The sequence below is a fragment of the Anomalospiza imberbis genome, chromosome 5 (genome assembly GCF_031753505.1).
Source record: "Anomalospiza imberbis isolate Cuckoo-Finch-1a 21T00152 chromosome 5, ASM3175350v1, whole genome shotgun sequence".
Lineage (NCBI taxonomy): Eukaryota > Metazoa > Chordata > Aves > Passeriformes > Viduidae > Anomalospiza > Anomalospiza imberbis.
The window spans coordinates 26447717-26474743 of record NC_089685.1 but is presented as its reverse complement, the minus strand read 5'-3'; the positions used below and the strand labels follow the sequence as shown (position 1 = coordinate 26474743).

At 33.7% G+C, this 27027-nt stretch overlaps 1 protein-coding gene across 12 annotated transcripts in view; it reads right to left on the bottom strand.

Annotated features, from left to right (window-relative positions):
• IMMP2L (inner mitochondrial membrane peptidase subunit 2) overlaps nt 1–27027 on the bottom strand; it is a 414256-nt gene that overhangs the window by 370194 nt on the left and 17035 nt on the right. The window contains exon 4 of one of the 12 annotated variants that reach the window (XR_010999050.1): nt 482–621. The exons of the other annotated variants lie outside the window; for them this stretch is intronic. The gene's annotated coding sequence lies outside the window, so the exon portion shown is untranslated. The remainder of the gene's footprint in view (nt 1–481; nt 622–27027) is intronic. 12 annotated transcript variants of the gene reach the window in all.

Sequence of the window (27027 nt, the reverse complement as noted above, 5' to 3'; positions counted from 1 at the left end):
GATAACATATGCTAAACTACACTCTAAAGCAATTTATTATTTAGCATTTTCATTTTGATGTTCTTGCCCAGAGCAGTCATTCTCATGTCATTCTGACACCCTTCTGGTGTCACTCCTATAAGAAAAAAAAAAAAAAAAAGAGACAAAACATACCAAGTTGCAACTCTAGAAATTACCACAACGCAGAGAAGCCCTAGGTCATCCTCATGATGCTGAAACCTCAAGTAAGAAAACACCAGTCTCTTTTTCATAATAAAAATGCAATTTCCCAATACTTGTCACTACCATCCACTAGCCTGAGAACTCCAAATATTGTGTAATAGTGCAAGAGCTACCTGACACACCACTGACTTAAAGAGTCATTTTTCACTTAAATTGGCAAACCATGATTTTTTTTTGTGAAGCACTAGTTAATACATAAAATTCCAGGCTATATCCAGCAGAATTACTCTTTTCTAGATTTTGTTGATCAACCTCATACCTTAAAATGTCAGGCTTCAGATTTCATAACATTACACAAGATGACTTCTACACCACCTTATGTAGTCCTTAGCATTTTCTCCAAAAAGAATAAAAATTAATCAAGCCATGGAATCATGCTATCTCCTACAGTAGTTTCATCTGAAGGGGAAAAGAATAGAAGAAAACCACAAAACTAAAACAAAAAAAAAAAAAAACAAAAAAAAAAAAAACCAAATAAAAATCACCAGAAAAAAACCCACATCAAAAAAACCCTTTTAAGAATAATGCAATTGTATCCTAATGCAATCATTTGATTCTGTCTTTCTGACATGCTGGAAAAAAACTCCCTGCCACTAATTAGTCAAAGTTATGTAGAGAATCCCATGTTCTACTCACATCAAAAACAGCAAAGATCCATATACTGATTTATGGCTTTTAAGTAGAATAGACAACTGTTCTCAGTTTAGAAAAACAAATCACACCACACTATTGCACTACATACCCATTGCCAGTCTTTCAAATCTTCTTTCTTGATCTAAACATCATTTTAAATAAACATATTTTTCAGTTTGGCTTTTTGCCAGATCGTCTGCAAGCATCAATTACGTAAAAAAAATTGCTTTAAAATATCTTCTGCTAAGAGTTGAAAATTTAAGCAAAGATCTATAAAGAAAAAAAAATCAACAATCACAAGCATCTGAGTCAAAGCAATAGTTTTTCTCTATTTGACTCTACTGAGTTCATGTTAAGGACTTGGAACTCAGTAATCTACACAAGAGAGAAAAATTAATTGCACTACAAAATATGTTTAGCTATTGTATTATATCTGCAAGTCTTACTACAATAATATTAACTGATTTTTTTTCTAACTCTGAAAAAGAAAATTAAAGTTGATCACACAATTTTTCTTGATTCTCACAAGGAGCATTGTCTCATAATATTCTTGCATCTGTGTCAGGACATGGCAGAACATGGATGGAAAATCAAACATGAAAAATAAAAAGGCTGTATTATCAGGCTCAAAGAGTAGTGGTTCATGGATGGTTCTCTGTCTGGGAGCCAGCAATAAATGGAGTACTGCATAGAGCTGCCCAGAGAGGTTATACAGTCTCTGTGTTTGAAAGTCTTCAAGACTCACCTGGATAAAGCCTAGCAGAATCTGGTCTGACATCATAGCTGGCTCTGCTTGAGTAACAGATTGAACCCCCTGAGGTCACAACCTCAATTACTCTATGATTAGGGCTGTGATCCTTTGTCTATGTCTCTCTAGTGAAAATATAAAGACATGTACACTTGTCCAAAAAAAATGACCAGCTTCTTTACATTTGTTATACACAGGCAGACCAGCTCAGAAAATTTTGAGTAATTTCCACTAGCTATAGTAAAAACGATGGCCAAAGAAGTGGCTGCCCTCCCTAATTCTTTGCTTTGACCTCACCCCTGGTACAAGTCAAACCTATTTGCAAAATTGCTCTTTACTTCCAACAACTAGACAGGCTGTCTGAAATACATGGCAAGTCTCAAGGCTTCATTCTCTGGACACAAAAGGCAGATACATCCTTTTAAGCTAGTATCTCAAAAGCAGAAAGATAGAATAAAGCCAGTCCAAAAAAAAGCATCTGTGGGGAATTCATTCCGAGTAGGCATATCACTAAGATTGCTGATAAAATTCTCATGTAAATTCACTATTCTTTCTTAACAAAACAAAGAAAGCATTTCCCTCCTGCCTCTTCTTCCTTCAGCTGGTGTTAGCATTTAACCCTTCATTAGCCATATAACCCAAAAAAAGAATCTAAAGCATTTGCTAAAGTTCAGCATAAAGTAGTTTATGGAATCTTGGCATGCTGTGGTGCCATTAAAAATTTTGCATGAAAATGAAAGCTATGAAACCAAGTAAGAATTAAAAAATATTGAATCATCTCTGATACACAATGTAAAATTAAAATCAAAGATGCATGAATACATCTGTTAATATATTTGTTAACGTATCTGTTCATGCTCAGTTGACAATACCAAAAAGAATTCTACTTATTCAAGGACAAAATTATACAAGACACGTGAACTGGAAAATTACCCAATATACCATGAAGTCTTTCTTCCCATTGCCAATAAAATATTTTATACCATGTATTACCTAGCATTTTATTCTAGCTAGTTTGAAGTAGAATAAATGTTTTCTTAGTGTTTTTCCTATGATTAAGGTGAGGATTCCCAATTCAAGAGTCATAGCTCAAAATCATCACTGACAAATTTCAGAAGTTCACAATCACTCTGCTATTTCAAGTGGAAAAAAGTCCTACTGTAAACAGGAAAGCAAATTTAAAGGAAAAAAAATTTTCATACTGAAAATATGAGAAATATATGCTGGCATACAACAGTGCTTGTAGAAGCACAATGCTTTACAGCGTTTTTACAGTAAGTGATTTGGAAATTCTGGTCAATATGTAATAGTCCCAAACATTTTTTAATTTTCACATTGACAAGATTGTTTTAGGGAGTTTATGTAATGGAAGATGGGCCAAAGACAGCAACCCTGCTTTCACTGGCATATATTGTATATCACATTTCAGAATTCTTCAAAATCAAAATTACTATGTTTATAAATTTCAGTGCACAAGGGAAACATCAAACTAGATGGCAAGCCATTTAGTGTAGCACTTCTACTGAGCAACATTATATTTAAGTAAAAAGACTTTTTATTGGTTCATTACCATCTCTCATCTACAGTGTTCTATTTTTGACTATTTGACAAAAACAAAACACGTTATACATCAGCAAGATATATCAAATATTAGCACCATCTCTGAGATCATTTTCAATCAAAAATCACTCAGCCAAATAGCCCTGGCTAGTTTATCTTTCTTTGGCTATTTCATTTCCAGCATTTGGTATCACTATGGATTGAACCCAGCTGTAACCATTATTTGGACTTGTAACTCCCATTTTTGGTTATGCAAAACACAGTAAGATTGTGAAATTTGGTGCCAGAAGAAAGGGCACCAACCTCAATAACTTCCTGAGAGCTAAACATGCAATGACAAGGAAAAATCTCTAGAAAGTCTTTCTATTTCAATTTATTAGAATTTAAATGTTAGAAAAGTCAAACTGTTTCTGTACCACAAGTGCTTTCCCTTCTAAAACTCTGAATTTCCACATTTGTGTGGGAACATAATATATACCAGCAACTTACAAGTCCCTAAGGGAATTATGTCAATTGGCATTTTAAAAATTAATTCAGTGACCTACAATAATATGAATTTCTTATGCATAATATTTGTCAGTAGGCAATGTGGGAAGTTCTGAATTCATTTAGAGAGCCAAAGCTTTATAAAGGCAAACAAAAATATTCTTTAACTGCTTCTTCTAACTTGGTAAGTGTCTTCTGGTGAATGTTTGTAATATAAGAACAAGGAAAAACTGAATATATGAAAGGGATCTGCATGCAGTGTGATTAATATTTAAAACAGAAAAGAAAAAAGAATAAAAACTGTTGGCAGTATATGCTCAGCCAGCTACTTTATTGACCTGATGAGACATTCAGAGCTTATGGGAATTTTGCAAATCTTCTGAAAACTATAGCATGGTAGGTCTTATATGTTCTTGCAGATCATTTTTAGTCACTATAAAGAAAACTTGCAACCATAAGCAGAACTTTGGGGCAGAAGGCCCCGTCTAAAAAGACTTAATATCTAATTATATCAGCACTCCCTCTTCTGATCTTACATGTCAGGGAAATGTCAGAGCAGCAGTTCACTGACGGTTTGTGCAAATTGACCCTGCACAGGGCTGCATATAATTTTCCTCAGTTTGCTGTAGTAAGTACAAGCTGTCTTTAGAAACGGCTTTTTTCAACTCGTTTCCATTGTTTCATGAAGCATGTTATACTGTGCACATGACTTTGGTTTATCATTAACAGAGAGTTAAACTGGGAGGGAGTTACCAAAATTATGGTCTAGATATCACTGTATATTAAAATAGAGCATGTTCTAAGAAAGGATGAGATACCCATACTATTATAATGCACTCAAATAATAGAATATTCAACATATTAAACATTTACATAGAAAACAAAATATTGATAGAAGCAGAGTAGTCACTAGTCAAAACTTAAGGAAAAAGTTTCAACTTTTAACTTCAAAATCCTGCTTATGAAGCTGCTCCCAAACATTTAAATGATGCAGAGAAAAACCAGTGTGTTTTGTTATGAAAACATAATAGTTTACATCTGAACTATTTAAAATGAAGTACCTATAGAAAAAAACTGCAAGAAGTGATTCATGAAAGAATAATACAGTATATATTGTATAATTTCCTATTTTTTCATGGAATCTGAGACAGCAAACAGTTCAGAAAGTGCTTTGCGTGCAATTAATTGCCACCTGTCCTTCAAGGATAGTTTCCATTTCCAAATAGTACTAAAAATATTTGAAATTATTTTCAAATATTTGGAATTATTTTCAATTTCTACAGAGCATTTATTAAATCTCCATACTTATCACTGGATAAATATTACATTTTCTCCCTCAAGCAGGTAACTACAAAACTTCCCCACTCAAGTACTATTCTCCATGTTTTTCCAGACTACAATGAATTTTTAAAACTAGAAGCCTTTGCCACTGCACAACATATCTCTGCAGAACACAAATATTCATTTAGTCAAATACATAACATCTGACTGATAATCTGAAAATTAACATTCTCAGTAACACGAAAATATTTTAATATATAATCAAATACAGCACAATGGCCACTATCACATTCTCTTAAAAAAGAACTTTAAGAGAAATCTAATAACATAGTAAGGCAAAAATAATACAAACAAGATTAAGTTCCTGCAAAATAGTAGTTTGTGGGGAGTTTGGTGGTTTGTTTTTATTTGGTTTGCTTTTGGTTTTCCTTTTTTGGGTTTTTTAAATATGTTCTTTATGTAATAGGTTCTGGTTGTAAAGTTTGTTTCACTCATGGAGAGTTGTACTCTATCAGCCACAGTCACAGTTCCAGCAGAATTACTGTAACTTTCTCAGTATTGACATCAGTGTAAGCATCTTCAGAAATAAGTACTAAGATTTCTTGTGCAAATTGGCAAGAAAATTAGGATCTCCCTACATCACAGACTCTCAAATATAGTGCTTGAATTTCAATAACACTTGCTCTTTTAATACCTTTTTGTCCTCCTCAGTGCTACATAATGCAAAACTGGAACTCACACAAGACTTCGGCACTGGGGATACTCAAAATGCCTGTTCAAGTGTCTTCACAACCTGATCTAACATCAGCTCTACTTTAGGCATGTGTTTGGACTCCAAAGTTTTAAGTCTGTATATTCACAATTAGGAACTAAACTACTTTATGATTATCAGAGAAATTAGGAAGACAGACACATAAGAATGAAAGAGAGGGAATAACAGCAGTGCAGGAACTAAAGGCCACTAATAAGCTGAAACTAGTCTTACACTGATGGATGGTAAGAAGACAGTCAAGTATGTATCTGACATCTGTAGGAGCAAAGCTGGAATCCACATTAAGTGGAACATAAATTTTACTAATAGCTAATTTTTAATTTTGCTGAACTTGTACCTACTGATAAAAACCAGTTTAGAGAGCAAAACTGAAAGTGCAAGCTCTGAACTGAAATTGCAACAATGCTGAAAAAAGAGACATTTTCAAAAGATTGCAAATGAAACTCAAAAAAAAGTGAAAGAATTCCGTGAAGAATCTTTTATTAATTTTAAACTAATAATTCAGACCTATAATTAAGGCAGCTGACAGATTTCATTATAGCAGACAGATACTAGCTCAGTTCAGTTACCCAAAGCTGCAGGGGGGAGGGCAAGATACAAGTAATTGACAAAAGATACGACTTCACACTTGGAAAAGAGTTGTATGTGATATGGAAGGCTGCAGAAATCCCTCAGGACAAAAATAAAATGCCCAAATGAAAAGGAAGGGGAGAAAAAACAAACAAACAAAACCAAAAACCAAATAGACTTACTTTGGGGACAGAATAAAATAAAAAAATAAAGAGTACAAAGTAAAAGTTTAGGAAAACCCTCACAAAAGAAATACTGCTAGAAATAGTATAAGACGAGCATATGGGATGTAGGGCCATGCACAGTATTTGCTAAACAACATACAACTGCAGGCAATGCAGCCAAGACCTGCCAACTCAGAGTAAAATGAAAAAAGTCATGTCTAGCAAGCAGATGGATGTACAGTGTGTTTAAAAAGCAGCAGACATAGCATTACAAGCCTGCTTAGAAGTCACACTTACATGATCCAACCTGGAAAGTAGTACCTCTTCAAAACGAGAAAGCTTTGCCAATTCAGAGTTGAATTTAGACAATCTTAGACAAATGTCATTTCTGGAAAATGCTTCAAAAATTACTAGACTCAAAGCTTGATATAAAAGACAACTAAAATTGAGAGCTTAGAGTAAACAAGTAATTGTAAGTCTTAGATGACTCCAAACTAAGGTGGCAAAACCAGAACTAGACAAGCTTTTTCTTTCTTAACTGTCATGATCAACAGCAGTAATACAATCTTTTAGAAATCGGGAAGTTTTAAATCTTGTTTAAAAAAATAGAGAAAAATATAGATGTAGAAAACTGTATTGAAACATCAAGAGTATAGTGACCCTTTATTTCTAAAATATGTTTTCTCAAAAAGAGTATTATACCCTCTACTACTTCCAGCTCAAGAAAGAAGGGTAAATTGGAATTAATTGTATCAAGATGAGTTGAATACTATGAAAAGTGCTTCAGAAAAATTCTGTCTTCTCTTTCCAGAAGAGTAAAGTTGTAAGTATTTTAATCAATGTATAGAATGTAAGTATGAGTAGAAATGACAACCTCTTCTTCCATTGTCCCTCCCATTTGGAAGCGGCCATCAGAAGCCCCCACATTTGCCTACCGATTGCCACGAGGAGAAACCCCTTCCCCCACTACAATTCTGGCTTGGAGAGAGAGCGGCAGTGCAGGTGCAGCTGCTGTACCGTTACGTTAGCTGTTACGCACAAGTTCTTGCCAAGTTCTTGCCAAAATAAACACTAGATTGATGAGGTTTTTCTTTTAGATAGCAAAACAGCTTCAACACAAAATCATACTCCAATTGGGAAATAACATTTAAATAAAAATTTTTCCTTTATCCTCACTAAGGATACAGATTACTTCATGTCTACTGAAAAAGTTTATAGTAAAAGGAAAATGTGGGCTGAAATCCTCCAGGATAAATTTCTCTCTGATGAGAAATAACTCAAATTGATTCAACTATACACAGCACATTCTTTGCTGCAAAAACAAGGCAGAGAAAGTAGAGAGAAAAAAAGAGAGAAAAAGAGTACATGGAGAGAGTGGGGGGGAATGGGACACTGATGTTTTTTAAATTCTGAACCAGGATGTGATTCCAAATATAAATTAAGTTGAAATAACACAACAAAGTTTTCCTTATTATGTCAATGGAGGTAATTTGTTTCCTCTTTTACTTGTTATATCAGTATCATAAAAACAGCAGCTGATTTTCACGGGATGGAAGTGAAATTAAGCAGACTTACTTGGCATCTTAATTGCTGATTAGAAAATGAGACCTTCAGTTAATAAAAGATTTTGCTCTGCATCTCAGTGAATCAGCCTCATTCTAAATTTCACAAAGACACATGCTGATACACAGCTGATAAGCAATCACTGCTTAATTTTTTTTTCTATAAAGCAGTTTTTGTTATGGTACAGAGGAAACTCCTAACTCATGCAATATTCACCTTGGTACTTAACACAAACTAAACACAAGGTAAAATATATCCTGTTGGTATGGTATATTGTTAGAATAAAGACGTAGCCACAATAGCAAAAGGTTTCTTGGCAGAAATGTTTTTGTCAATCAAAATTCAAATAATAAAAAAATTATAGATAATGCTCTCGATTCAGAAGGTATCTTTACAGATCTATATGCAAATTTATAATTATAAAAAGGTTTTCATATCTACAAGCAATATTTAGAATATATATTTGCTTCATATAGAGACTCCTGTATTCATTTTTTATATTTTAACCTGATATGAGTCTTATTTAGCAGGAAATCAATTACTGCCCTTAATTCCATCTGAGTATGACTGGTCTGCCCAGAAAGCAATAGATCAACTATAAATTTATGGCTCAATATGGATACCAGCCCACAGCTAAAAATTTGCTGCTCTGTATAACCAAACACATTAAGCAGTCCTCTGGGGTAATGTATAAGCAGAAGTAACTCACATAATTCAGCACACACTACAGGAAGAAGTCTTTCAACCACGTCTGTTCCCCTTTTTTTGGTCCACTCCATTTTGAAAAGAAGCTGTGCATATTGTCAATATAATGAATGAAATCTCAAGACTCCTCATAAAATTTATATATCCTAAGGGTTCTTTTCTTCACCATCATGTGAAATCTGAGTACTTAATCTGAGTATGCTTAAACTGAGCTGGGGAGTGTGGGGGAGGGGGGTGGGGGTGTTTAAATTAAATTGAGTATTTTGATGAATGTGCCCTTTTATTGTCTACATCAACATTCTGTAAAACGCATGAAAGTAAAAACATTCAGCAACATTATAGCTGTGTTTTCCTACATTAGCCTTGTTTTTCTGTATAATCACCTCAAACTTCACTGGTTTTCATTGCAGTAGCATTTCTTCCCATACACCTTCCATTATGCCATAGAAATTCCATTATTTATTTTAGTATGAAGAACACTTTAAAAATAAAGTATCTTAAAAATGTACCATGACATTCCTTAAGGATAGGTTTTTATATCATTCTAAGAAAATAATCTCTGAATTCTAGTAATAAAGAAAGAACATCACTTCATAGTAAATACAGGATAAGAATTGTGCATGTCTTCTGCCAAATGTAGTAACACCAAATATAATTTATTCTTTGTAAAGCAAATGTTCCCTGGAATAATCCTTTCAAATAAAGAAGTTGGGTTATTTTTACAACTGAACTAGAAAGCAATGAAGTAAATACATCACTGTTGGCCAGTTGGGTATATTTAGCAAAACAAAATCTTTCTTTCTCTTGTTCAGCAGCCTTAAATATTGTCATGACACTCTTTTTTCAGTAAAAGGAAAATATTTGAGAGGTTGAGAATTTCTGAAGTTAAACCAGTATCTGTAAAATACAAAATACAAAACCAGATTTACTTAACTTTAAAAATTACCATTTTTTCAATACACTTTGGTCTTCTCCCAGAACCATTACTGCTTCCACTAAATTTAATAGACATTAGAAAGGTATCAAAGCAGCAATTTTTTAAGCAACAAATAAAAGTATATGATGATGAATCATTAGTATGAGAAATAATTTTTAAAAAAACAAATAAAAGAGAAACACAGGTGTAGCTCTGTTGCTTTTGTTCTGTCATCTGGGAAAAATATTTTGTGAAGATTTCATAGTAAACTTTGATGTTTCATAACAGAATTTGAAATTATCATGAAAAAACCTACATCTAGCCAATGCATTCGTCTACAGGCATATTTCTCACTATAACATAGCAGTGAAGTTTAATTTTGGAGTTATGTGAACCTTTCCTCTGCTTTCTTATATTGCATCCAATTTCACAATCCAAGTGAATTTCACAGATCAGCAATATGAAACACATAGCAGAAGTAAAGTAAATAAAAGTTAAATAAACATGTCATTTTAAGAGTGCCATCACTAAATAATAATGAATATAAAGAAAAATTGTGATGGCATTCATTTCCCTGTTCCAGAAATACTTCTTCATATGCATCTTGACATCATTAAGGTACAAATATAATGCTAGCTTGGAGGTAATAATATTAATAATGGAAGACACAATGTTAATGTCAGGACTCAACATCTGGTCTATGGATACCTTCCTACAGTAAATAAAGTACTGAAAATGAGATCATCTTTGAGTATTTATCTTTTTTTTTACAATATTGATGCAAAGGATGGTGAAAAATGAGCAAGAAATACACTGTTTTCACATAAATTACTAATTATTTTTGAGAAAAGTCAATCTGAAGACATTCTTCATTTCTAAACAATGCTCTGAAGACTGTGTTCAGACTCCCATCCAACCCATCCTGAATTTTATAAAAAGAGCTACTGAGAGTTGCAATATTAGCACAATTTTCAGCAAAAAGTGAAATTAAAATTTGAAATTAGTAATCAGATTTGCGACATTCCCCGGATGAAGAACAAATGAAGAACAAAAAATACCTGATAATTTTTGCTGTTTGTTGCCACAAGAAGTTATAGAGGAAGTAATATTTAGCAGTTTATTGGTCAACTGCCTTTGAATTTGTTTAAAAAGATGCCATACAGCTTCAGGTACTATTTAATGGAAAGAAACATATCCAGTGTCTCTCAATGCTGATGAACTACACAGGAAAGGACACACAGGTAGGGAATCCAACTGACAATTCGCACCTTGTTTTGCCAGTTTTGAAAAGAGATTGTGAAGTAAATGTTTTGTTTGTCAGAGAGTTACAGTAAGTAGCCTTATATTTACAGAATCACAGAGTATTCTGAGTTGGAAGGGACCCACAAGTATAATCAAGTCTGACTCTTAAGTGAGTGGCCCATACAGGGATCAAACCCACAACCTTGGTGTTATCAGCATCATACTCTATCCAGCTGAGCCAGTCTCAGTGGTCTTGCACTTCTTCCACATCCCAATTTTTAACTGTCTGTATAACTCTGGCAACTGCTGTGGCAAAACCTTAATTTATAAATTTGTGGTTTAACAGATCTCCCAGCTACCCTTCCACCAGAGCCCCCAACAAGTGACTTCACATCAAGATTTACTTCAGCTTGCAACAACCTGGGGCTAGGCTAACTTTCTTGTATTTGTTCCTAGTTGAAAGTACTGCTCCTTTTAAACCTTCCATGCTGAAGAAGAATCTAAACTCTTTTGTTTTAAAAGTGTTTTTAATTTTTACTTTAATTCTAGTGTGGAATAAAATAAAACACAGCCTTTTTGCTACATGATGAATTTTAGTTCTTGGAAATGTTGCTTTTTCAAGTAAAATCTCTGTCAGGAATTTTTAAGATGCATACAACATAATGTCCTTAAAACCATTTACTGTATTTAACAGACCACAAGCCCTCCTGTAACACTGACATCTCCATAAATTTATATCAGCAATTTAATGAAATTTTTTCAACTTTCTTGCATTGATTTGCATTCACTTTATAACTCCTTACACTCACTTCACAGGTCTATACAGCATTTTCCAAAAGCTTACCATATTTAAATGCCCAAAAGATTAATCTTAAAAATCCCAGGGATTATTATTGCCTGCTATTTTCAGTAAAGTTTAAAAGGTAGGCAATAGTAATAATACAATGCTTAGTAACTTTACAACCAGGTTGATTATTAAGGGGGACAGGTAACCTGAAAAAGACACAGGAAGAAACCAGGAAAAAAGAAGAAATTAAAAGGCATTATCTGCTCTGACAGAAAAGATAATTGATTATCTTTATAGCCTCACTTACTTCTGATACTGTTCCACAACTCATGCTAAATTTAGGTATCAATAAGGGAACTAAGGGTCAGGAGTTCCCAGTATAGCCAATACCATGAATGGAGCTCCGATTTTGTTGCCCCATTTCTAATGTGTTTATCTGAATTAGAGCTGAATTGGTCTGTTATACACACCCAGTATTAATGCAGTAAACCCTTAGCTTAAGATGAATTTTCAGGCTGGACAGTGGCTGAAGCCCCTACACAAAACACTGTCCACTGTTTCAAAGTGCAAGAGTCTAATTAAGTAATTAGTTAAATATGTATGTATTTAAATGAAAATACTGCTTTGCATTCTTCACTTTTGTGAGAGTTTCAGAATTCTCTTTCAAACCCTCATCATAAAATACTGCCTGAAAATCCTCTTAGATCAATGCGTTGAGAATCTAATTAAATCAAGTTACTGAACTGTGTCCATAAACAGTGGTTTTAATTCTGTCAACTTAGTATCACTAATGCCATCCATAAATTTTGTCACATTTACAAAGAAACCATGAAAAAGTCACAGTTTCACTACATAATAAGTTATACTCTCTTGTGTGACTTTAATGGGCTCTGTTAGGATAACAGCAGCCAGCCAATTTAAAATGTTCAGCCTTCATTTTGTCAGCATCTGTGATCCAAGGGGTCATTCATTAAATTATGACCTTATTTCTTCTGTGTGGTATAAGAGACAGAGAGGAAGGAAGGAAAAAAAGAAAATAATACTGTAAACACAAGAACTGTATGGAAGTTCCCCTATATCATTTAGTAATCTGAATGTATAGCTCATTTAACAGATACTTAATCTCAACAGGATGAAAAATTGTTGACTGCTCAGTTTGGACTGTAAAACTTAAGACCCTTGTTGGTCAGCTATTACAGTCTCCCAAAAGGAGTGTCCAAATAGGTACAGTGAAAAGTAGGAAATGTCACCCTGAAATTTAAGATATAACATGGAAAATACTTTTTTCTGGGTAGTAGTAAATTGCACATAAATAATCCTTAAAACTATATGGTGAAACATACTAAAATAATTTCATTACTATTTGATCACCTAGTTTAGGGACAAAAGTGGAAAATTCATATAGAAATGTGGTTTTATTCTAATTAATTTATTTGTAATTTATTTGGCCCATCATTTAACATAAAATGTCTAAGGATAATTGATAAAAAACTCATTTCTGTAAGTGCTCATTTTTCTCCACTGACTAGAGAGAAATTCTGGTGAGTAGGCTTGATTTATGATATCTAACTATTACAACAATAGAGATAATTGGAGTAAGTTTAATGCAGAAACCCCCCTTGAGGCGACAAAGAAATCTATGTAGAGTTTCTTGAATAATGATGCTTTTGTCCAAAATCAGCATCCCTAGACATAACAGAATATAAATAAGAATAAAATAATAAGTTACAGGCTTCATCCTTAAGCCTTCATTAGAGACTTCTGAAACACAAACAAGACATAAGATGCTATGAAGGAAAGAAACAGGCTTGCTCACTGGCCAAACGTTAACAGATGAACTGGTCTGCTGTGATCTGTTTAAGGAAGTCTGCAATGATAAAGCAAAACAAACAAGAAGTAATAAAAAGTTGTCACAATCTTCTCTCTTGAATTGCTACTGAATAGACACTACACCAAAGTGCAGCTAGGATCAACAAAAGAAAAGAACAGTGTCAATCATATAATTTTTCCTTCATCACAGGCCTGTTCTCAGCTTCCTTTTTTCTCTCTGATGTCTACGAATGTATTTATTATGACTGGTTGAAAGAGGCATGATTGACATCCCAAGATGTGCACACTCAAATGGTGTGGGGGATGCAAAACTGTTCATTTTTCAGTAGTACATTATCTATGGCTTGGGCATGACCTTGGATACAGACAAAAATCTAAGCATCAAAACCCCTGGAGACAAACCTAAAACATGTGTTTATTTAGCATATAAATTCCATATAAATCCCAGTTACAATGGTTGAAGTGGCAAAAATTCCTTTCAGCTTATTAGAATGAACTTGAATAAAACAACCCAAAACCAGCACGAAAACAACTTCAAGAAGGGACCTTACTGCCTGCCATGCAATGGGTTGGGTGGAAGAAGACCTTGAAAGGTCACGTAGTTCAACGTGACTGTCCATTCTGCCAAGGGCAGGAATACACAGATCAGAATGGTTTGTTTGATTTTTTTTAATGGGTCCTAAATAGACCAAATCCCTACATGTATATATTTTATACATGACTAAGATGGTGAATTACCCTCATATCCAACTAGAGGATTACCATTCTAGGGAGAGGACTATCAGCTGCTGCATACACACTCCATACAAACTGATGAACATGGATTTTGTTTTCAAATAAAGTAGTGAGTCACTCTAGGATCTAAAACATTTATATAGACCATAAACACATCCATAAATTAATATATTAGAAGAATATAAGTACAATATTATATATTTAATTTTTTAATAAGGTGTAAAACATATCCATTTAAAATTTTCCTTTTTGCTCTTTTTTAAGTCTTCTGATTTTCTGAACTGTTTTAAAATATATATCAGATTTGGATCCTAAGGAGAAAATGTTGACAATATATTCTGGACTTGCAAGAGCAAAATGTGGATTACAGTCTCTCTTCTCACAGGCAATATGAACATCATTCACTCTAAGGAATTACAACAAGGATTCCAAATCCTTTCAGATTCTGGGGTCACAGCAGTAACAACCATTGCTTTTGTTCCAAGTCACTGGGGGAAAGGAGAAATTACTGATTTTCATAAAGAATATACACATTTAAGAAATTTTGCAGGGTGTGTGAGTAATATGCTGCAGTCATTCTGCTACTTCATGCCAATTAGTTCAAAATCTGACCTCTGTGTGTTCATAAAGGATACTTCCCAAATCAAACAGTAATCTGAAATTGTTCTACAAGTATTACATACACATAATAATTATTAAATTAATATGCAAGAGCCTTAGTTGCCAGTTTGTCTATCAGAGATACTTAAAAAATATAATCTCACAAATTTATATTTGTTGAAATTTTTGCTATAACAGTTCTCAAATTCTGAGTGTGGTTTATTTTCTTCCTAAGTCAAAGATCATTCTGAGTATCAGCTAGTCATATGGGTCTATGTTAGATACCTCTTGTACTTGGATCAAATTTTCATAGCAATCTCCAATCAGTTTATTCTTAGAAAGCACACAGGAGACTAATCAGGAATATATGAATACAGCAATCATAACCCTGATGTGTTCAAAAGGGTTCTTCATGAGATAACATTAAATATTGTACAACTTTTAGCTTCCTGCAAATGAAGCTCATGATAAAAGCAGCATTGATGTTTTATTTGTTCACTTTATGAACTGCAAGTATGAGACAAAGAACAAAACAGTAAAATAATAAAACCTTTACTCAGCCCATTCCAGTATCAGTTATCTTACTAGTAATATATTATAAAGCAGGAGTATGACTGGTAGATTAGATATACCAAGTTTGATTACTTCCAGCCTGAAGTAATGCTCTGTGCTAATAAGAGCAAATGCTCTGTTCATGTTCTCTGTATACTAGGAGCTGACATGTTTGCCAGCTCTGCTGCAACCACCTAGAGAATGTACTTGTTGCTGCTATGTCACACCTCATGAGTTTCGGCAAATAGTATATACAGCTGCACACAGGAATTGAAACAAGCCACACAGAAGAGCTAAATGTAGTTGCTAGCAGAAATTTCTAGAATAGCCCAGGAGGGTTTTTACAAATCAGGACATGAAGAGTCCCTTATAATCTAAATTTCCCTTGGTGGTTAACTGCTGCTGCATTAGCAAATCTTGTGAACTGGAAAACCTTGCTGAGCTGTCTTACATATAGTTACACCGTTGAAATGTGAAATACAGCTGTTAAGAGTCTTTGAAATCTTTAAGTATTTTCAAATGTATTAATTCAATCACACATCTATTGGAGTTATAGTATGCTATACTTGTTCACAACCCACAGGTAATAGCTGATTAAAACACACATAACAAACATGAACGAAAAAACTTTTAAGTATTTTAAAGGAGAAAAGTGTAATTTAGAATTAGCTGAAAAAACAGCAGCAGACTTTAGAAGAGTGGGAGACAACAGCTCCAAAGCTGCAGACTTATAGACTTATATAATAAGTAAATACTGTAAATACTGTAAATATGTAAATACTTATATAAACCCCAACCCATTTTATGCATTCACAAACTCTGTAGTCTTTTCAACACCACAAATGGCCACAGGATTACAAAAGAGAATTGAAAACAAAGGAAAGTTGGAAGGCCAGCTACTCAAAACTCTCTCAAAGAAAATCACTGAAAATCACTGAGATAATTTCTCAAAAAGGATAGGCAAAGAGGGAAATAAAGAGGAGAAAATATTCCATATGAACATGTTCAACTGTTTCAATTATAAAAACTAAGAAGCATCTAGAAAAAGTTTCAGATATTAAGATGCACGTTTTTCTGCTAAATTTGGGTTCAGACACTTTAAGGCCTTTGTTTTGCTAAGTCAGGTTTAACTTAATGTTAGTTAACATATATTCACATCATAAATTTCTCCCACTAAGGAATCACTCCAATATTGCACTTTGCCATCACTGTCAGTTTTAAAACCTGTCTCTAGATATTGTGCAATAACATAAGGGTCTTTGAAGGTTACAAGAGGCCGATGAGAGATTGTTCTGAAAATTTCCTGGCATTGCAAGGTATTTAAAAGATGTTACAATAAATGTATGTCAACTATACCAACATTCTCCTTTAGTTATCAAAGGTATGCACGCTGTTCCTGTGAAGTAGTAGTAGTAGTAGTATTGACCTGGAACAATTAATATTCTTCACAAGTTTTACAACAACACCACCACTCACAGTGAGGAAAATGTAGTTAACAACAAAGTCTATGGAAGCTATTTCTATTTTAATCAGAAATATGACACCATAAGCTGCATGGAACAATGAAATTAAATCTCTAATTCTGTCTCATGGATTCAGGTAAACTATATCAATTAAGGATACAGAAAATAATTTGTAATCAGGTTTTCCCTGGTAGTGTTAAACAGGTAAGCCTTTGAACTCAAGCAAAGTGAAAACTAAAACAAGTTTTTTGTGGAAAAAATAATATTGTCAGCGTCCTATAGGACTGAGGAACACACTGTGCCTGATCACGCATTTAAAAATCTTACAACAGTATTTCTTTACTAAGGTCAAACTCAGCACCTGTTTAAAAATAACCTGTTCTGAGGGCAAAGGGGATCTTATGCAGACACAAACATCACAGCAGGCCTTCTGGGTGTACAGGATGCTATTATCCTTTGCTTGCTGACAACATACTTCCCTTTATATGGCAAGACCACACTTCTGTCATTACAGTTGCCCTAGTTCTGGAAACATCAAAGTTATTGTTCTGAGAATGCACTAATTTATCCCTTAAAGCAAACATATAAAACAACACATAACACAATAAATAATGCTCACTAGCCATCTCTTTTTTGCCTTAAGATATACCCTATTAATTACTGAAACTCTAAATGGCATTATATTATGGATGATGGGTTTATGAGAACAATAATTTTGAGTTTTTACTCCTACCTTTTCCCTTCCCTAGTCCAAAGTTTTGCTTATATACTAATTTTTTACATTTCACAAAGGTAGCAATAAAAAAGATATCTATAATAGCAGGGAAAATCAGAGCTGAGAATAGGCTGGCTAGAGTGTTCTGCTCCATATTGGCAGAAGACACAGGTCAAGTTCAAATCAATTTAAGTTCTATTTATGAAATAAATGAAAAAGATTTTTGTCAATTCTTCCTACATAAAGTCATTAAATTACAGACATGACATGAAAATTTGTAGGTAACCCCTGTCTTCACTTCCAGATTCTATCAAATTAATTTTTTCACCTTCATTTTAGTTGTCTTTTATACTTTATTCCTGACGCATTTTTCTCTGATTTTCAGTCCTTTACGAATGAATCCAGTAAGACATTGAAAATTTAACAAGTGAGCAAACAACTGCTTGTGTACTTTAGCAGGCTCCACTTCTCACTTGGGAACCACTGCCCTCATATATTGTCAAACCATTTCCATTTACTATAGTATGTCAAACACGTCCAAGTTTTCGGACCTCTGCCTGCAGCCTTCTACCCACCCCACACATCTGCCTGAACCTACTCATCATTTCTGCTTCAGAGAATTTACAATCTAGTTATAAAACCTAAATGAAATCTTACCATTCTTTGTATGGTTCAGCTATTAACAAAACAGGTTTTCAACAGCTGGGCTGGGTCTTGTAGAAACAGTTCTGCTTCTGTAGAAGCAGTTATAAGACAAATATCACAACCACATATACAGAAAAAGAGATTTTTAGAAACTCTACTTCCATGCTATACAACAAATTAAAAACATCATAATGCTTATTGTAAATATTAATTAGTAATGTTAGCCTTGATAGTGTATAGCTATTACGCCTCACATCTCAGAAGTTCCATTGCTGAAATTCCATTTGATGTAAACAAACAAAATAATTCAGATTAGAAAGGACCTCTGGAAGTTATCTATTACAGCTTATGGCCAAAACAGACGCAACTGGAAAGGCAGATGAGGATGCTTGGGTTTTTGCTAGTCCAGTTTCAATTAAGGCTGGAGGTTTCATAGCCTCTCTGGCTATGAGGTGATTCTAATCTTGGGTTTTTTCCCCTCCCCATGTGTATAGTCAGAATGCCCTTTGCTGTAATTGTGGGCCCTGTTGTGTTCTTCTGATGTGCATCTCTGAGAAGGACTTTTCTCTGTAGCTAATCATCAGATAGACAGTTGGCAATAACAGTAAGTCCCAAATACAAACACATATGCATGTTTTTAAAGCTAAATGTTGTTCAATTGCACTTTTCAGGAACAGCTGATTGCACATAAAAAACTAATGTTACTTTCATCAATATAATTTCCCTAGAAAATACAGTGATTATAAGGTTAATTATAATTTTAAACCTGATAATTTGCCATTCCCTTGCCTTTACCTTTGCTAACAGGTTGAAAAAACAGAAAATAAGGCCAAGACTATTTATTACATGCAAAAATATTCATGTCCACAATATACTCAGCACAGGTCAAGACTCATGGTGTTTCTTCCAACTTCACCAATTAGATTGGAAATAAATATTTTTCATGTGTAAGCAAAATTCACTTTGTCAGCCTATGTGTAGTTAATTGAAAGATTCCTAGAAGAAACATTCTGTAGTTAATATTTATGGTTGCTTATAAGACAACTGACTAAACTGGCTTAAGGGAAGTTATTACTGAAAGATACCAAGTCAGCTGTGGCTATATTTAATCTATAATTTGTCCAAGAACATAATGTTTGAAATATCCTGTAAAACAAAACATCACCTCAGCATTTCCCAAATTGTATACAAAATAAAAACAGGCTAACTGCCAAAAAAGAAAAAAACCCCAAAAAGATAAAAATGTATTTAGGTCTCTTTTTGCATACAATGAACCAATTTCATTTGATTAATTGCTTATATTCAGAACTTATAAATAATTGGGCTTCATCTCTTAAGAAAAATTACTATATTCTACAATTCAAGAACTGCTGAATCATACTGTAACTTCCTATATATATTTCTCTGTTAGAGTTTCATACTACTGCAGATAGAAAAATTAGCATTGGAATATGAAAGCCTTGATGCCAAGGAACTGGATCTCTCTGAAAGATAATGATTTCATATGGAAGAGAGTAAGCTGATTTCCGGAGTTATTCTAGAAAAACAACCTCCATGTCATTACTCCATCTCCTCATAAGTATAGAACAACATCTTCATAATAGGTGATAGAGCATCTTTAGGTCCAAAATGTGCACTGTTTACAATTCAAGTAAAGCAATATGAAAGGTATGCACTTAAAATAGTGAGTTTATTTTAAACTGAATCTAGCATCTCATGAATTCAGCACTCAGAATTTCTTAAGTGCAGTGGAACCTAACATTAAGTACTTTGATTTGTTATCTTCTCTAGGAATCAGTCAGAACATTGGCTTCACTTTCAAGGGAAGGAAATTACTTTCAACAAAGTATCAGTTTAACAATCCTCTAAAGTGTCAAGGTATCTGATCAGCAGATTAAACAAAGTATGTATTCAGAGTATATATTTAAAAATTATGGTCCATCAATGTTATCATAATCAAAAATACACTTGATCTAAATTGCAAGAAAAACCATATGAATACCCATTAATTTTTTTATCCTATATCATCACAGATTTTTAGTCTGAATTTACATAAGAAGGAGGTGTCTAATCTGAATACAGAAAATGAGCACTGGTATTTCACATTAGTTGCTGAAACAATCATATTGGCTGCCACTTCTAGCAATGAGATTGTGTAGCTTATTTTACTGACTTGTAAAACCATTCCTAGTTCCAAGTACCTAAAAGCAATGCCAGTCATAAATAACCAGCAATTACTTCTCAGCAGTTGAGAATGTACAGAGAAAAAAAGGTATCAAATATTTTCCTATAAGAGTTGTCAAAGTTTCTTAAGGTTCAAGGAAAAAGCATTCAGGAAACATATACTGATACCTTTCTGATATATACATGGCAGCAGATTCTGCTACAGCAAAGTATATTCCTAGCATCTAAATTATAGCTATTTCAAAAGGTAAAAGCAACATTTTTCTAAACCAAGGCAGGTTCCAAGTTCCTTTTGCTCAACATGACCTTCACAGGACAGTCAGCCATCCTACTGTAAGGCAGAGTTAGAGGATCAGAAACAGCTTTCCAGCCAACCAAATCACCTCTGCAATTTCTGCAACATTCCAAGCAGCTGTCCACTTAAACCCAGGACCTCTGACACACTGTGACTGCTCATCATCTAAAATAATATAAAAAACTATTCTATACTGTTCCATTTTTTAAAATTTCTATTGAAAAGGTAAAAATAATGTCGTTTAGTGAAATAGGTTTTTTCCTCTTCTTCATTTGCCTGATCACTAAAAGGTGAAGTAAAAATAATTAAATTGAATTAATAAAATAGCTAATTTTGAGATTGAAAATTACTGTTAACACGCCTCCAACAGCAGAACGTAGGGCCTCCTTCTGTAACAATTAGCTGCTAACACCTGATCATCCTACAATTTGAAGATCGCAACATAACCATTTTTTCTCACATCTTTCTCACTTTCCAAAGAATCAGGCATATATTTTGGTGTAACTACAAATTAACTTGTTTTTATTATTTTTATCCTAATCTAGCTGAGTTGCAACACTACTACAACTCACAGTTATTCCAGTTAAACACGGATAAGTCAATATAATTATCAGTATATACAGTACCAATTCAGTAGCATCAAAATTAAAGCTGTTCTACGCAGGATAATCTACAGATCTGTATTTTTAAGTATTTTGCTTCTGAGGTGGGCAAGACTGTAATCTCCCTCCACTTTCACTACAATGGGTCTTAAAGAAATTTTATGCTACTTACCTCAGAAGTAAATTCAACCAAATACCACAGACTGTGCATCTGACTTTAATTATTTTTGTCAAGTCTCTCAATGCTGCATTTTAAATCACACACAAAGACTATATTATATCCAGGAAAACCTAAAACAAACAAACAAACCAACCAAGCCCAAAACCTAAAACAACTGAGAAATCAATGAAGTGGATTTAGTAAACTTCCAATGTAGTATTCTAATAGATACTCTAATAAACATTAAACACACAAGAATTTGTTTCTTAATTCAACAGCAAGGTACTTAATTCAATAGAAGGACCAATAAAATCAAAATCAACCAGAATATGAATTTTGCACAGCACTACTTACAATACTACAGTAGTCTTCCCAATTATTCCATCAATGACTCAATCAACACTTCTTTCACAAACAGCAAAGACCATCTGACTTCCCCATCATTACCTCTTTAAAAATAAATATTGTTATTTTGAAATCTCCAACTTTCAATTTAATCACTAAACAATCTGTAAACTGTAACATTCATTTATGATTTATGTAACTTTTTGGCCTAGAGTTTAGCCAGACTCTTTTCAGCAGTGATTCTTGCAATCAAGTCTTATCAACTTCCTAGTCATATCCATAAACTTTAAGTGTAACAACCATAACTTTAACAGCAACAGCTTCTTTCCTCCACAACTGCTCATTTTCCACAGTAATGCAATTACTGCCTATTAAACCCCTCCTGAGCACTTCATAATACAACCAAGGATCATATACAGTATCTGAAAAGTTTCCTTAGAAATAGGATTTTACTTTATAAATAGAAGATGCAAGGCTTTCTTCCACCAACTGTATTAACACACATATATAGTATGATACCCACACTAAGAATAGATCGTAACACAGATAATAAAAGTAGAACCACATATTTGATTTTTATCAAGGAAAGGAATGAGAGGTTTTGTTTGGTTTTTTTTTTTCCCAAAAAAAAGAATAGGAAGAACAGAATAGGAAAAGATTTTCTGAGGTCACTGAGGCATAGAAACTAAAGTGATTATTTAGCTTCTGTGTCAGCACAACCTCCTTTGCAGTGTCCTACCTGACAGAAGACAGATGACTTGGTACCGAGACCTAAGTACAAACAAAAATAGAATAGAAATTGGAAGACTTAAGAAGGCCGAGCAGAGGTATTCGTAAAAGGTTGTCCAGTATTTTAGTCAGAAAGACGCTTTCTTAAATGTAATGCAAGAACCATTAGATATCCATTCACATTATATCTATCAGAATTTAGTAGAAAATCTTTTCATAATTACAACTAATTCAAATTCAAGGCAGTTCCTTCAGTAAGTACCTTCTTACTGATATTTATTTTACTAAGCTAGTCTCAATAATGAAATTCCAATTAGTGATCTTCTATGAATAGCATATATTCAGTTTGCACAATTTGAGAACTCTTTTGTTTTCATCAACTAAACAAGACTACATTCCTTCAAAAAATTGCATTATTCAGATTTGTGTGTGTAGGCTGAAATTTGTTGAACCATCACATAAAATCATCACTGCAATTATCTTTTCCAGTTCTCATTTCTGAACAGATGCCAGTGAGGGACACAGCGGCAGAAACAACCTCAAATGCAGTACTTTGATTCTTCCTCCAGAATGATGATCTGAACTGTATTTTTCCAAGATCAAGCTCATATAAATGCTTAGCAGCTTACCCAAAATTAAGGAGTTTACTGAAAGGTCTGAGTATAATCTTACAGTCAGAGGAAGAAGTGACAGAAGCCACTTAATAGCCTTAATAGCCTAAGGATAAGAAGGATAGGAGACAAGAAGTATGATTTGGAGTTTTTTTTTAATGTGAAGGAATTTTCTATGTAGAAAGTTGGGTTAGTATTTAAAGCAATTATGCTCCTATATGAGAACTCAAAAGAAGCTGACAAAATATACAACACTTATTTCCTTATTTTTAGCTGACCTTTAAAAACATATTTTTAAACATACTGCCCATTTAGCTTTTATAGTTCATACTTTTAAAAGCAGTTTACCATTCAGGATGTACAGAACAAACAGCATGGTTCCCTTATTTTTTTCCTCAGATTAATTTAGCATAGCTGTTTTTATTTTACACATAAAAACACATTCTAAATTAGCAATGGAGGGACACCTGGCAACCTATCAAGCAAGTTCCTGCTCTCAGTCAAACATTGGAGAAGGTGTTCTCTCTATTACAGACATAGTACAACCTTTAAATTAACCACTACCTTTTTTTGACTTCAAGGTTAAAATTAGTGTCTGTGAATATTTACAACCTTAACTTTTCATCATTTGAAAATCTAAGCATCAAGTTTTTTTCTAAATTAAGACAGGAATTTTGGAATAAAAAGACGGTATGATTGTACAATCAGGACAGGAGGATTTCCATAAAGGCAACCAAAATGAATTCTAGGCCTAAAAATCATTCTTTGGCAACATCTTTTTACAACAATGCCTGCATTTCTACACAGTAAAAAAAACAAATTACATGCAGGTTACATTGGCAAAAATATCCCTTAATCTGCAGTAGAAGAGCACTATCTCTATAAGTGCTGGGAAGTGCAGCTGCAAAATATATTCCCAGGAAACTGCATGAGCTGTACAACCCCCACTGTGACACATACAGCTCCAGCTACGATGCTGCTGGCACTCAAACTTTACAGAGTGAAACCAGCTGAGAGAACACTACGTATCTTGTAACTCATTCCCCAATATCTGATAAAGTTCTACACAACTGTTGAATTCTACCTCAGCTAAGCTCTTACAAAATAGATGCCTGTTTCAACACAAAAGTAACTGAAAAATCCAGGTCTGCCTGGCAAAAACAAGCATTCGTCTTTGAAAGATGATGTCATGTGCTACATGACTATTTTTCCTCTTTGAAGACAAACAAATGCATTTTTCAAACTAAAAATATAACACTTTTTTATTTTTTTAAATCCATTTAAGAGATGGAAATATAATACTCTGGAACACAGAATTACTGAAATTACTTCATTTATTTAAAAATTATTCCTGATCTGATTTTCAGTGTATTAAGTCCCAGTAATATAGCAGTACCTAAAGTGTGTGATCAAGTGATCAAGTTAAGAACCAAAACATTTTGTTTAGTTCTGAATCAACTTAAAATTGCGAGTTCAAAAGTTACAGCATGTAACATTGAGCTCTCCTAATTCTGGTAACAATAAAAATTGTTCAAGCTAAAGGGAAAAAAATATTCTAAAGGCTGAGGTAAGATATAACTATCTGTAAAGCACTAAACTGCAATTAAAGAAATATTTTTAAAGACTAATGCCATTTTAAATATTTTGTCTAAAACAAGGTAAATGCACATTTGTGCATACAGTGGCTAATTTGACAGCTATGATTGAGATGAGTGATTCAACTACATCAGATACAAAGACCAAGACAACAGAGAGACATGCAGTCTTCATTCAGTACCTTTACCAAGTACTTGAGTACTTGGGTGCTCATTTGTAATCAAGTCATAAAATAAATATATATATATGTATATATATATATTTATATGTATATATATATATATGTTTATCAAGAACTAGATTGGAAAATAGAGGAAAAACTTCTGGATCTGCAAGCAGTATCAGAATCATGACCACAGGCTCACTGGTTCTCTTCTGAGGCATTGAGGACCACCAAGACTAACTCACCTCTTTGCTTTCTTCATACCATCAGAGATACCACCCAGAAGGATGGCTGCTGTTTCTACCACAATTCCTAAAGGGATTGTTGAGATCCCAACTAGCAAAGTTCATTGTAAGTAGAAGGTCAATAGCCAAAACTTGGAGCAAAGACATGAGTTTGAATGGCCCTGGTCATGCTGCCGTGAAGGAATATTTTACTTCAGCTCTTTTTCTGCAAAAGACCACCCTTCCTCAACCTCTAAACTGTCTTCTGCTACAACTTGGCAAAGAGGAGACAGTGGACAAATGTAAAGCAGCCAGAAAGGATACAAAACAAAGGTTTACATATCTATTTGCCTATCTCAGTCACACCAATACTTTCTCAACTGCATTTCTGAGGGGATCAGTAAAAGAGCACCTGATGGGACATTGGCCTTCCTCATTCATGACTTACCTAAATCAGGCTCTGAGGACGAGCAAGTGAAATTCATGCATATATGTGAGTTATAGAAATAATAAGTAAACAATCAAAATGAAAAAGATAAAAGTATTAACCCATTTACACAATAGAAGCATTGTATAGCAAAATTAAGTCTCAAAAACTGACTAGTACAAAATCACATCCAGATACTATATCTTGCAAGACTTTATCACACAATTAAAAACTTAACAATACAATAAGGAAGCAGGCCAAAACTGCTTCTAAAAACCTGTATCATGAGGTTACTTAAAAGTTGTTACTGAAAATGTAAACATTGAATGATATTTTATACTAAAACTATCCAATAAATTATTTTTCATTTGTTCAACTTCCTTTGTATTGATCTTAAAAGTACTTTTGCAATACTCTGATCTGATTATCCAGTGGACTTCCTAAAGACTAAGAAAAGTTTCCGTACAGTGCATGAATACAACTTTTCTATGTGGATCTACATAAACTCCATCAAGATTAGGGAAAAGTTTCCAAACATACAAAAACCTCCACAGCATTTAAAATACTAGTTCTCATACTCAAACATACAGCAAAGTGAAAATAACCAATGCAGATGGCTCAGACAGAATCACAAACGTTCACGGAGTATAATAAGAATGAAACTGTAAATTTTGTTTACTGATCAGACAACGTTCTCATTTTCTGTTCAGTCTATTAATTACTAATCAGTTATACTGACTCTTTTAAACAATCACCAAAGCATGACTTGGGCAGAGGGATGCACACACAGACAGAATCACATTTTACAGTAATCATTAAGTGACCTGAAATTGATGTCCTTTTGCAGTATTATCTGTAGCAAATATGAATAAATTCATATTTCTAGCTAGACTATTTACAGAAAATTTTACATGACAGAAAATGAGACAGATCACAGTGCTAATTTTAAGTGTCTAGCAAAAGAAGAAAATTGTTTTACAAATTACCACTAGAGTGAAGAAGTAGGCAAACAAATGGGACAATTAGAAAAGATATATGACAAAAAGGCAGGCAGATAATATGGCTTCCAAAGACATTTTTGTTACACTTTACATAATGTGCATTTCACTTACAAAACTAAAACCTTAAGCTTAAACTCTCCAAGCATATAATACGAGTATGTATTATATCCCTGAGTCAGTTATGAGCACTTTGACATTCTGTTTCTATATTATATTAAGGCTGAAATGGAGTTTCTGTCCTCTGTTAGTCTTCAGTATTTTCTACAGCGAAACACTGCCACCTTTTGGCTTGATACATAGGCCTCCCAATTTTAAATGTAGAGCTCTATTTTTTGCTCCATTTGTCCTTTATTGAGGTGGTTGAATCCTTGAGATCTTATCTAAAATTTTATTCAGTAGACATACTTCACCAGAAAGAAAAGCATATAGCACTAGTCAATAAGGAAAATTTTTCTCATAAGTACATAGCCAAGCAACTTAAAACTATACTTCTTTAAACCA